The sequence below is a fragment of the Triticum urartu genome, chromosome 5, assembly GCF_003073215.2.
Source record: "Triticum urartu cultivar G1812 chromosome 5, Tu2.1, whole genome shotgun sequence".
Taxonomy (NCBI): Eukaryota; Viridiplantae; Streptophyta; class Magnoliopsida; order Poales; family Poaceae; genus Triticum; species Triticum urartu.
Window position 1 is genome coordinate 541,082,071 of NC_053026.1, and position 13,627 is coordinate 541,095,697.

Here is a 13,627-nt window from a genome sequence, read left to right on the forward strand (position 1 = left end):
GATACTAAGATGGTTGACTTTGTTCCTGGCGATTCATCCAAACAGTTCAGCATCAGCGCTAACCTGGATCCCAAATAGGAAAGCGCGCTCATCGAGTTCATCCGTGAGAACCGGGACATCTTTGCATGGAAACCTTCTAACATGCTAGGTGTACCGAGGGAACTCGCTGAGCACACACTCAACATTGATCCTAAGTTTAAACCGGTCCGACAGTTTCTCCGCCGCTTCAATGAAGAAAGGCATAAGGCTATCGGTGAAGAGGTAGCTCGGTTGTTGGCCGCAGGGTTTATCATGGAGGTCTTTCATCCAGAGTGGTTGGCTAATCCAGTGCTGGTTCTTAAGAAAAACAGCACTTGGCGGATGTGTGTGGATTACACAGATTTGAATAAAGCTTGCCCTGCAGACCCCTTTGCCCTCCCTCGTATTGATCAGATCATTGATGCTACGGCGGGGTGTGACCATTTATGTTTTCTGGATGCTTACTCTAGTTATCATCAGATCAAAATGGCAGTTAAGGACCAGGAGAAGACAGCCTTCATCACTCCTTTTGGAGCCTTCTGTTATGTCTCCATGCCCTTTGGACTGAAGAGCGCCCAGACAACTTATCAGCGTTTTGTTTAGAATTGCCTTCATACACAGATTGCGCGTAATGTTCATGCATATGTGGATGATATTGTGATCAAATCCAGAAAGGAGGAAACATTGATAGATGATTTGAGAGAAACCTTTGACAACCTCCGGGTTTACAAGATGATGCTCAATCCGGAGAAGTGTGTCTTTGGTGTTTCGGCAGGCAAGCTCTTGAGTTTTCTGGTGTCAAACAGAGGTATTGAAGCTAATCCGGAAAAAAATCAGCAATTACATCTTTGGCTAAACCGGCGTGTATCAATGACGTTCAACGCCTGGCCGGCCGGATTACAACTTTAAGCCGGTTTATCAGTTGCCTTGGAGAGAAGGCCATCCCTTTATATCAGATACTTAAGAAAACAGATAATTTTGTCTGGAGCAAGGCAGCTGATAAAGCGTTTGAGGATCTGAAGAGGCAGTTAGCTAAACCGCCTGTGCTTGTAGCGTCGATCGATAAAGAGCCGTTATTGCTATATGTGGCTGCTAATGCTCGAGCTGTTAGCGTGGCCATTGTGGTAGAGCGCAAGGAAACCGGCAAGGAATATCCGGTTCAATGGCCGGTTTATTATATCAGTGAGGTGCTCATTGAGTCAAAGCAGAGGTATCCACATTGGCAGAAGCTGGTGTATGGAGTGTTTATGGCAAGCCGGAAGCTTAAACACTATTTTCAGGGCCATCCCATCACAGTGGTCAGTTCATCCCCTGTGGGAGATATCATTCAAAACAGAGAAGCAACTGGCCGGATTGCCAACTGGGCTATTGATCTTGGACCTCATGGGCTCGAATATATACCCCGCACAGCAATCAAATCCTAGGCACTCGTGGACTTCATCAATGATTGGACGGAGTTATAGGCACCTGAAGAGAAACCAGATAATACATATTGGACTATTCATTTTGATGGGTCCAGACAGTTGGAGGGCTCGGGGGCCGGAGTCATACTAACGTCCCCACGAGGTGACAAATTTTGTTATGTCCTCCGTTTAATGTTCCCTTGTACTAACAATGCAGCTGAATATGAGGCTTTGCTCCACGGTCTTCGGATGGCTAAGGAGATGAACATAAGCCGGGTTAAGTGCTTCGGGGATTCAGATCTGGTGGCTCAACAGGTGTCTGGCACTTGGGATTCTAAAGACCCACTCATGGCTGCATATCGGCGAGAGGTGGACACAGTGGCTGGTCACTTCAAGGGTTATCAGGTGGACCATATAGACCGGCGAAAGAATGAAGCGGCGGATGCTTTAAGTCGTCTTGGTTCTCAGCGTAAACCGGTTCCGCCAAATGTCTTTCTTGACGTATTGCATAATCCATCAGTCAAGGTACCAACCGAAGAAGAGTTGGCTATTCCAGATCCGGAGGCTCAATTGGTGGCAGCTCTGCACGTCATACCGGATTGGACAATCCCATATCTGGCTTACATGAACCGGGGCGAGTTACCAGACGATGAAACGTTGGCTCGACAGATAATCCGGCGTTCCAAGTCCATGACCATACTCAATAGGGAGTTACATCATTATAGTGTTTCAGGAGCAATTCAGCGTTGTGTTTCTCCTCAAGAGGGTTGTGAGATTTTGTGAGAAATCCATGAAGGAGATTGCGGTCACCACGCTAGTTCAAAATCTTTGGTTGCTAAAGCTTTTCGCCATGGTTTTTACTTGTTGACAGCGCATGCTGATGCGGAGGATTTAGTCAAGAGATGTGACGGTTGTCAAAAATTTGCCCACCGTGCGCACATTCCGGCTCAAGAGTTGAGGATGATTCCAATAACTTGGCTGTTTGCGACTTGGGGGCTTGATATGGTTGGACCCTTCAAGCGATCCAAGGACAAAAAGACCCACCTATTAGTAGCAGTTGATAAATTTACCAAATGAGTGGAGGCAGAACCAGTCAGTAAGTGTGATGCGGCCACGGCGGTTAAGTTCATCAAAAAGGTGATATTCCGGTTTGGCTTTCCACACAGTATTATAACTGATAATGGTACTAACCTGTCAAAAGGGGAGATGGAGGAATTTTGCCAACGTGAGCACATCCAGCTCGATCTAGCATCAGTGGCTCACCCCCAGTCTAATGGTCAAGTGGAGAGGGCAAATCAAGAAATTCTACGAGGTATCAAACCCAGGCTTATGGTTCCTTTAATGCGGACACCGGGTTGTTGGGTTGAGGAGCTACCTTCTGTGTTATGGAGCATCAACACCACACCCAATAGGTCTACGGGTTACACACCTTTATTCATGGTTTATGGAGCAGAGGCAGTTCTTCCTAGTGACATCCGTCACGACTCGCCCCGTGTGACAGCCTACGTTGAAGCTGATAATGAGAAGGCACGTCAAGATTCCCTGGACCTGTTGGATGAAGAGCGTGATCTTGCAGCAGCACGTTTGGCGATTTATCAACAAGATCTCCGACGTTATCACAGCCGCCGGGTTAAGGCCAGAACCTTTCAAGAAGGCGATTTGGTGCTTCGGCTCATCCAGGATCAGACTGATATGCACAGTTATCCCCAACTTGGGAAGGACCCTTTGTGGTCAGCAAGAATCTGCACAACGGGTCTTACTACCTCATTGATGTTCGAGAACACAAAGACTCACGTAAATCGGAGGAGGAGACCAAGCGGCCATGGAACATAGCTCTTCTTCGGCCTTACTATACTTGAAGCCATAGGCTCTTCATGTGTACATATTTATGACGATGTATATATTATATAATAAACCGGAGCCTCCGTTACAGCGGGGTATCTGTTCTTTTTACATCATGTGTGTGCTTACAAGAGTTTACTAACAAAGCGGAGTTTTTTTTAATCCGGACTCAGCAGCCGCACGGATATAAAGAAAATCACTAGGGGGCTTGGTCATATTTGAACCATAGCTACACCTCTTGATCGGTTTGAAGCCACGAAGGGATATCACTAGGGGGCTTGGTTGTTGTCACACCATAGCTACACCTCTTGATAGGCGTTTAAGCCACAAAAGAAAAATATGTGGAGCCAAAGAGAGTGTTGCACAAAGCACAAACTCAAACATGGGCACACACTGAGCACAGCTCACAAAGTTACTTGGGGGCTCTTTTTGCAAAGCAACAAAGAGTTTGAAAGGACCCTTGTAATTGGCTATCAAGCCACGGCTTGGAAGCCTGGTGTATTCACCTAAAACCCTGGGTTAACCTGCCTTCATCAAGTAAGCCACTCCTGTCCAGGTAATCCTGGTATGACCCGCCGAATGTTTGACAAGTCAATCTTCTACAGACCCTGAACTTGTCAAAGTTAAAACGATGATTGGTTAATTGGAGGCCCATCTTAAAAGGCTTTGCTAAATGGTTTAACTCAGAGGCCTGGTAGCCCATGAAAATCCTCGATTTGGAGCCTGGCAGCTCGTAAAAAGCCTTGAATATTTCTTTTTTTATTTTATTTGTTAACTCTTTCGCCCTTATTGCGGTTCATCCTATGTTCTGATAATCCGGTGTCCTTGACCCGGCTTGGTTTTCAACTACAGGTTGTTCATCCATGATCAGTTATAAACCGGCATTTTGTTGCTCCGGTCTGGTTTGACTAAATCACCAGTACTATAAAGGAAACCTGGTGGTTATTATATCCCAGTGTGGTTTATTATCATAATCCGGCATAATAAGGACAGGGGTTATCAACGTTCCGGATTGGTATTAAAACCTTTGCCGTATACGCCATTGGTCAACCAATGAGGTATGATGTACATATTGCTTTTTATACAAACACTTCGATTATTCATCTAAGTATTGTATACTTGTTGGGCATCATGACCCATCTAGCGATAAACCGCTAGATACTTTTAAGTTGTTGTACCCAGGAACATAATTCATCATGGGCTATGCATAAATATATCCCAAAAGGTGGAACAAGTTGTCACGAGGTATTACAAAACATGCTCGATGGCATGACAGATAACGGAGTTTTGGTTATCCTATTACAAGAAGCTTTCAAAGCGGCTCCAATTGTATAATTGTTTTTCAAAGTATCGATACGTAATAGCTAGTAAACCGGCGACCGGTTTAAGACGCTTCGTCTGGACGGTTTGATGGTTGAGGGTCAGTTGGTGTGGGCACCTCTTCATCCCTCCCCAGACGCTGGAAATCAACCGTCGACCAATCGATTCTTGTTAAAGCTTGAAATACTGCCTCTTCATGGATAAGACTGGATGGATTAATATCAGGAGCGTAAGTATGCTTACGAATCGGAGGCACAAGTTCTTCAACTTCATGGATTTCGGCAGGCCGTCTTTTCCCTTCAGTGTCATAGGCCGGTTGAATATGGGACAAGTCCGTGTCTTCGGCCAGCTTGCTAGCTATTGGCCGCATCTCTTTGGTCAGCCACCGGAGGTCATCATTGTCAAAGTTTGAACCGTCCTCCTTCACGCCTGGGTATCCTTTAATGATATCCTCCGCTTCAAGGTCTAGAATCCAGGCTTTGGCTCGAATAAGTGCGGTTAAAGCTCCTGCTCTTGCGGCTGCCTTCTTCAATTCAGCAATCCGGGCTGGTAACATGGCCAGCTTCTCAAGAGTTTCTTTTATCAGGGTTGGTGCTGGTTTTTTGTAAGCCGCCATGCAAATAGCCCGCTGAGACCCAGAGTATAAATGTTCAATCAAAGTATACGCCGCTTTGAGTTTCATCCGCATGTCTATACCAAGATGAGCAATCCGAGTGCCTGCCAAGGGTTTATGTCAACATTCTGGTCAATGATAAGGTTCATTGCATTGCGCAAAACACATAAGGAGATACTTACCAAAGATAGCAGAAGTCATAGCGTTGACTTGCCGTTTCAAGCCAGCTAGTTCATCTACAATTGGTTTTAGGGCTGCCTCGGCGTCTTCAGCTCTTTTGGTTAAACCGGATTTTTTGGTTTCCCAGTCAGCATGATCTTTGTTGAAAGATTCTTTCAGTTTTTCCATTACGGCCAGGGCTTGAGTCAGCTCCTCTTTGGCTTTTGCAGCTTCTGCCTGTTGTGACTTCACATTCTCTTGCAAGTCAGCGTTTTGGGCATCTCTATTCCTCAGTTCAGCCTGCAACATTGAAGATATGTCAAACAACAGGATATATATGTTCTAAGTACAAAGCGTATAACAAGTTATGCACTTCGTACTTGGGGGCTAATGCCTACTTGTTTTAATTGGTACATTTTATACAAGTCTCCAGAACAATGCAAGCATTACCTTGACACTTGGGGGCTAATGTACATCTATTTAAAAATGGATGCATGGATTAAAACCCGGATTAACTTGTCAAGTTAAACCGGCCTTTGCGGGCTACGCTGTGGAAAGCTGTCCAATTATTAAAGGATGAGTTTTGGTTCTTATTAGTGACCGGACATTTTGAGGATCAGTGAAGAGAAACTTAAAGTGCTACAAAGACCCAGTTTATGATTAACATCATAAAACGTCCCTTGGGGGCTACTTGGGCTAGTATTTCAGCTATGAATCAACAAACAAAGGGAAATGAAAATACCTCATATCGCTCCTTCATCAAGTTCACCAAACCGGCTTCATAGTCCCGGTTTGAGTGTAGACGGTTCAAGAAGCCAAAGTGAAGCTCTTCAGCATTGAGATGAGTATAACTTGATAAATCGCTACTCCACTTGCCTTTTTCCCTAGCAGCCCGTTCTTCTTTGGCACTATGTTGAGCCAATACTACGGGGTGGCCAGGAGAGCTGTGGCCCATTCCGGTAATGATAACGTCCTCTCCTTGGCCTTCAGTGTTTTTGGCTGGTGATAATGGAGTCTCAGCATCTTTCACCGGACTAGCCCGGTTTGGTTCTGCCGGTTCAGCATCAGGTGCAGCAGGCTCGGCGTCTGTTGGTTCAACAGTGTTTTTGCCTTGAAGGGGCGGTTCATCAGAGGCGGCTTCAGGATGAGGGCCCTCCGGTTCACAAGTCTGGTCCGGGTCACCTCTTGGTTCTTCTTCAAAAGTGGCTGGGTCTTCGGGTGGATTGTTGACCCGAGCTTTCTTGCTGGGTCTGGCTTTGGCTCTGCAGGCAAAATTAAAAAGAGGGTTAACATTTTATTCCAGATTTACAACACATTGAGAGGAAAGGTTACAAAGCTTACTCAGCCACAGTTTTCAGAGGGGGGAGTTGAGTTGCTGTCGATTCACCAGAGGATGAGGGAGGTGTCACCTGATAATTTGAATTGGACGGAATAAGAGGTTGTCTGAAATAACCTGCCTTGGGGTATGTTAGGAGTAGGAGAGACCTCAGACCGGCGCTTCCAAACCGGGGGTTGAAGTAACCTGTTGGCCATTGTGTCAGGTTGTCCGGCGAGCTTCATGTTGCTGAGTCTTCAAAATAAATTTTGGATCCAAATGAGCAAGAGGATGAGAAAAGCTTACTTTCCGGACTGCTTGACGGGTTTTTTGTGTTGGCTTAGAGTCTGAACCAGAGGAAAGGGTAATTACCTCTACATCATCAGCTTGACTGCCTTCTGCGTCCTCCTGAGGAAGATCATTGTTAATGAGATGCATGAAAAGGGAGCCAAGTGAGTCAAGTTCTACATCAACTTCCGGATCATCAGTATCATCGTCAAGTTCCATGTTGATCTGGTCAGCCATTTTCTGTTTTGACGTCCGTTTGACGGCTTTGGTTTTGGGGCGAGATGGTTTGACCGCTTTATCCCCAATTGGCTTTACTGCTTTTTCTACGAATTTCCATTTCCAGAAGGGATCATCACCCTATACATACATACACAGAAGAAGGATTACAAGTTGAACAAATTAAAGATATCAAAGATGAAAGGGAAGTATAGTACTTACAGCAGGCGGTTTGTTCTTAGTATAGAAGGGGTTCAGGCCGGTTTGACTACAGACTAGTTCCGATTCATTCAAATTTTTCTTTACACCTTCAGTGACTTCTTCATCAGTCACTTGAATGTTGCAATGGCATTGAGGGTCGTCAACCTCACCGGTGTACTCACACATTAAACTGGGACACCGGCTTAGCGGCAAGATGCTCCAAGATATCCAACAGCGCACAAAATCAACACCTGTTAAACCGTTAGCCATAAAAGCCCGGAGTTTGGCGAGTTGAGGGGCATATTTCGCCCTTTCTGCGGAACTTAAGCGTTGCGGCATCAGATGGGTGTTGGAAAGCCGGTGATCACGAAAGCCTGGGAGGGGATTCTCATCTTCAGGAGAAGTGTCTCTGCAGCAAAACCAAGTCTGGTTCCATTCCTTTGGGTGGATGTGCAGTTTGGCATGAGGGAATTCAACTTCTTTCCGCTTCTGAATTGAGACACCACCAAGTTCAGTGTTGGGGCCATTTACAAATTCTGTGCGCCGGTTTAAGTGAAAAAAGTCCCGAAACAGCTCCGCAGTTGGTTCTTCCTGTAGGTACACTTCACAAAAGACCTGGAAGTTTCATAGATTGGATACTGAGTTGGGCCCGATGTCTTGAGGATGGAGTTGGAAATTGGCAAGCACATCTCGGTAAAACTTTGACCCTGGCGGTTTGAAGCCACGGCTTATGTGGTCAACAAAGACCACCACCTCACCCTGCCTTGGGGTCGGAGGATTTTCTGCTCCTGGAACTCGCCATTTAATTTCAGTTTTCTTAGGCAAGGAGCCGATGCTGACCATATCGTTCAATTGTTCCTCGGTGACCCGGGAACGAGCCCAGTTGCAAGCGGTAAATTGTTTGGCCATTGCGAAACAAACAAGCTGGAAACGAAAGGCTGGTTTATAAATCACTCATGATGATATACAAGATGCAATGGAGTAAAAGATATACTGATATGTGAAATTGCATAAACCGGAGACCAATGCAATAATGGGTAAAAAGGCAATACCAGAACAGGGGTACCCAGACACTGTTAAACCGGAGTATAACTATGGAGGTAAAAGGCTCCTCCGGTTTATCAGAGGGCTAATGGTATAGATTGCTTATACAAAGTTAAACCGCCTATATTGGTGTGAGGAGTACAGATCCAAAAATACCAAAGTAAGGGGAAACAGATTTCACAGAGTTATATGAAAATTTCGGATCTAAGGTATGACAGAAACTGGAATATATTCAGGTTCAAGCTTAAGATATTTAGACAGTTCAGCAGATTCAGATAAGTTGTTCTTCATATAAAGAGAGAGTCTAATAAGGAGAATATGATTATGGCTACGGTCGCGCAAGGATAACAGATCCAACCTAGCCTGGGATGCTACAGAGAAGAACAGCATTGAGTTTTTCGATGAACTCCGACGAGCAGTGAAACACTAAAAACAAGATTTAGGGTGGAAGGAAAAAGGGTTACCGGTATCACAGGAACGGCGGAGAGATGCCGCAGTATTCTGGTGCGTTCAGGGTGATGCAGCGGCCGGGGTCGGAGCAGAGGCGACAGTCGATGGTGGCGGCGGAGCTCTGGAGGTTGAGCAGCGCAAGGAAGACGACACGAAGAGGCACGAGGGGGAAAAGTGAAAATGACCCCTCGGTCTTATTTATAAAGGCAAGGGATAGGTGTCAGGCGCAAAAATCGAGGAGCCAAAACATAGAAGAGAGGCGGAGCTGTCGCCTTGATTGTCGGAGGACCATTTAATGAAGATGTGTCATACGCAGTTTTACAGATGACGTCACGACAGTTTACCACGGTCCGAGAAGATGACGTGACGGCGGTTTACCAAAGTATGAGAAGATGTGGAAGACGAAGTTTTTACTAAGGATTGACATGAACCCTGTTCAAATCAATCTGGGGCCTAATGTTGGGGATATTACTATTGGATGTAAACCGGCCAGGAGTAGCCGGATTAAATTTATGAAGATGTGAAGATGATGACGCTTTACGAAGGCCCAAGGCCCAGAAGTGACTTAAGGCCTGTAGATGTAAACTGACTTAATCATGTAACTTGCTTTGTAAGATAGGAAGTGTAGAGACCGAACCGGAAACGTTTATGATCCGGCTTCAGGACTCTGTAAACTGACGGGCGCCACCCATGTATATAAGGGGATGACCCGGCAGCGGTTCAAGGGACAGACAACAACTCGAGAGCCTGGCCTTCGAAACCCTAGCAATACCAATCACAACTAGACGTAGGCTTTTACCTTCCTCGAAGGGGCTGAACTAGTATAAAACTCCCCGTGTCCTCTTGTCCGGTTTAACCCCTTTAAGCTAAACCGTTGTGATGGCTCCACGACTAAGTCCTTTCACAAGGACATCTGCCGTGACAAACCCACAAAAGAACCCGCCTTGCAATGCCGAAGACAATCTGTGCGCTGGACACCTCGTCATTGAAGCCTGGTTCAGGGGCTACTGAGGGAGTCCTGGACTAAGGGGTCCTCGGGCGTCCGACCTATTAGAGATGGGCCGGACTGATGGGCTGTGAAGATACAAAGGCCGAAGACTCTACCCATGTCCGGATGGGACTCTCCTTGGCGTGGAAGGCAGGCTTGGCGACCAAATATGAAGATTTCTTTCTCTGTAATCGACCTTATGTAACCCTAGATCCCTCTGGTGTCTATATAAACCGGAGGGCTAGGTCCGTAGACATATATCCTCATAATCATAGTAAGATAGGCTAGACTTTTAGGGTTTCGCCATTACGACCTCGTGGTAGATCAACTCTTGTAATACTCATATTCATCCAGATCAATCAAGCGGGAAGTAGGGTATTACCTCCATAGAGAGGGCCCGAACCTGGGTAAACATTGTGTCCCCCGTCTCCTGTTACCATCGACCTTAGACGCATAGTTCGGGGCCCCCTACCCGAGATCCGCCGGTTTTGACACCGACAGTCGGTCTGCATCGAGGGTGCGCAGATGGCCTTCGCCTGCGTCAAGGTGAAGTGGGCGAAGATGAACGCCGTCAAGCTCGCGACCGAGGGACTGCCCGCTGGCAAGGAGCACCGCACGCCCGAGCGGTATTTTGATGATGTCCTGGAGGGATCCCGCACTATAGCGGAGCAATGTGCGAAGGACATTATTTTTGAATGAATACATTCATGTTATCCTGTCCTGTATGATGAAACAAAGCTATTATGTAATATAATGCTTGTTATTATTAAAATTTTACCTCCTGTGCGGCCATTTTTATTAAATCTTGAGAGTTGTCCAGTCGTCGGCTTCAACCCCCATGTAGGTAGTACGGGGGTGTTCGGGATGGAATCTAAACACTCTTGATCCAAAAACTTGGTCCTTGTAGGAGGTGTTTAGCGCAACGAACCAGGCAATCGGACTATGTGGCTTTATCACCCTCACTTAGCCATAGGAGTTTGACAAATAAAAAATATAGGCGCAGCCCCTAGTATTCGTGAGTCCGAACTAGGGTGATGTAAACACCTGATCGGGTAAAGACCGATTCGTCGCATAATGTGGAAAAAATCGCAAAAGATTTGTAACCTCCGAACAGCTGACCGGCTCACGCCGCATCATGACAGTTAGTTTTTGGCTTTCTCTACTGAGGTGCTCATCCGGATAAATCAGGACACAATCGCAGTAGTTCTCCCTTTACTATCCTAGCCGATATAGCGGAACGTAAGGTAGTAACCACAGGAGCCGGGCAACCCAACTATTGACCAAAGACATGATTCGGAGCCAATGCATATAATGCTAAATTCGGGGTGCCGAACTATACTGTAAAAGGTGTTCAGACTTTGTTGCCGTAGTATGGGGCGCAGTGAAGCCCCTGGCAAATTAAGGCGTACCAAAGTGTACAAGTGCAATTGATAAGATTATCAAGAAAAAATGAAGTAGTAAGCTAGTGCCGTAAAAGTTGGGCCGCAAAATGTTTCCATTATAGTTTGATTAATATGTCAAAGCGTATTTGTACAAGTAGTGCGATAAGAAACCTGGCTATTTAACATGACGAGACCAAGGGAGAGCTGCATGCGGGTCCTGAAAATAGGTAGGACGACCGTCGAAGAGAACGTCTAGAGATTCCCCCACACGTCTGTGCTACTTGCCGCCCTGGTGTATCCGTCCTTCGAGAGGACAGCTGAGCAGGCCGCCGCGAGGGGCCTGTGGAAGAGAAACCTGAAAAGGATAAAAAAAAAGTGAAAGTATGTGTGCCCGGGGAAGGTCGAAGCCGTATTGTGGACCATAGTCTGGTTACGCCTCCGTCTCTGCCCATGGTATTTTCAGTGCGTAGTTATGTGTGTGCGGTACGTATGCCGCCATTTGGTCAAGACTGAGATGGAGGCCGAATTGCTAGTCTGACTTCTGACGAGCCGTACTGTCAAGCTACGGAGTAGTCCGGACTCGTTTGACAGTGTCCGGGAGCTTGGCCGCTGAATTAAAATTCTGCCTTAAAAGGCCGCTCTATACTTCCGCTACCAGGGCCGCGCTGTGTTCTTCAGTACGGAGGGAACGCTCCGTGTTTCCACTGACTATTATGACCCAGCGTGGTCCGGGCATCTTGAGCTTGAGATAAGCGTAGTGTGGCACCGCATTAAATCGAGCGAATGTGGTTCGTCCGAGCAGTGCGTGATAGCCACTGCGGAAGGGGACGATATCGAAGATCAACTATTCGCTTCTGAAGTTGTCCAGGGACCCGAGACAACTTCCACTGTGATTGAGCCCGTACAATGGGCCTCTACACCTGGTATAACTCCTTTAAAGGTAGTTTTGGTGGGCTTGATCCTTGATGGATCGATGCTCATTTTGTGCACTGTATCCTGATAGAGCAGGTTGAGGCTGCCGCCACCGTCCATGAGGACTTGCGTCAGGTGGAATCCATCAATTATTGGATCAAGGACCAGTGCGGCTGAACCGCCATGGAGGATACTGGTCGGATGATCCCTGCGATCGAAGGTGATCGGGTATGACGACCATGGGTTAAATTTTGGGGCGACTGGCTCTATCGCATAGACGTCCCTGAGTGCGCGCTTGCGCTCACTCTTGGGGATATGATTAGCTTATATCATGTTCACCGTTTTGGCCTGAGGGGGGAACTTCTTCTGTCCCCTTGTGTTCGGTGGACAGGGCTCCTCGTCATCGTCCTTGCTTTGCGACCCCTTCTCCTTGTTTTCGGCATTTAACTTGCCGGCCTGTTTGAAAACCCAACTGCCTCTATTGGTGTGATTGGTTGGTTTATCAAGGGTGCCGTGGATCTGACATGGACGGTCGAGTATGCGGTCCAAGCTGGAAGTTGTCAAGGAAGGCTTCTTCCAGGTCCTCCCAGCTGCCAATCGAGTTTTCGGGCAAACTGTTCAACCAGTGCCGAGCTGGTCCTTTGAGTTTTAGTGGGAGGTATTTGATGGCATGGAGATCATCACCGCGGGCCACATGAATATGGAGAAGAAAATCCTTGATCCATACCACGGGGTCTGTTGTCCCATCATATGATTCGATGTTTACGGGTTTAACCCTTCTGGGAATTCGTGCTCCATTACCTCGTCAGTGAAGCAAAGGGTGTGTGCAGTGCCTCTATATCAGGCCACATCGCGACGTAGCTCGGATGGAGTCCGTCTGCGGTTCTCGGCCCGGGCGTGATTATGATTGTTGCGTCCGTCTATGTAGCCGTTGTCGCGTGTCGGGGCACGCCCCCGCGATCCATAGATCGATCTGTTCTGACCTGCTCTACTGTCCAAATCCTGCTGCAGGTCATATGTATGTCTCTGAGCTGTTTTATCTTTGCCTTTACGGTGAGGTGGTACGGGCTGGTGTTCGGCTTGAATTGCGGCTTTGTCCCGGCCACGTGGTGGTCGGTCAGCCGCATTGCGCGATGATGGTACGGGCTCTAGCACCTCATCATCGAACTGAGGTAGCAATTTGTGCTTCGGATAACTTTTGGCTGGGCGCTCGTGGCCGTATTCCTCGGCTGCCAGGACATTAGTTCATCTATCGTTGAGCAGATCTTTGTCAGCTTGAAGCTACTACTGCTTCTTTTTCAGGCTCCTTGCAGTGGCTATTAGCCGGCGCTTGAAGCGCTCCTGCCCGAGAGGTTCCTCGGGCACGATAAAATCCTCGTTGCCGAGGCTCACCTCATCCTCGGAAAGCGGAAGATAATTACTGTCCTCTAAGTCTTTGTTTATGGCTTGTTCATCAGGGCTAACTTGCCCGTCTTC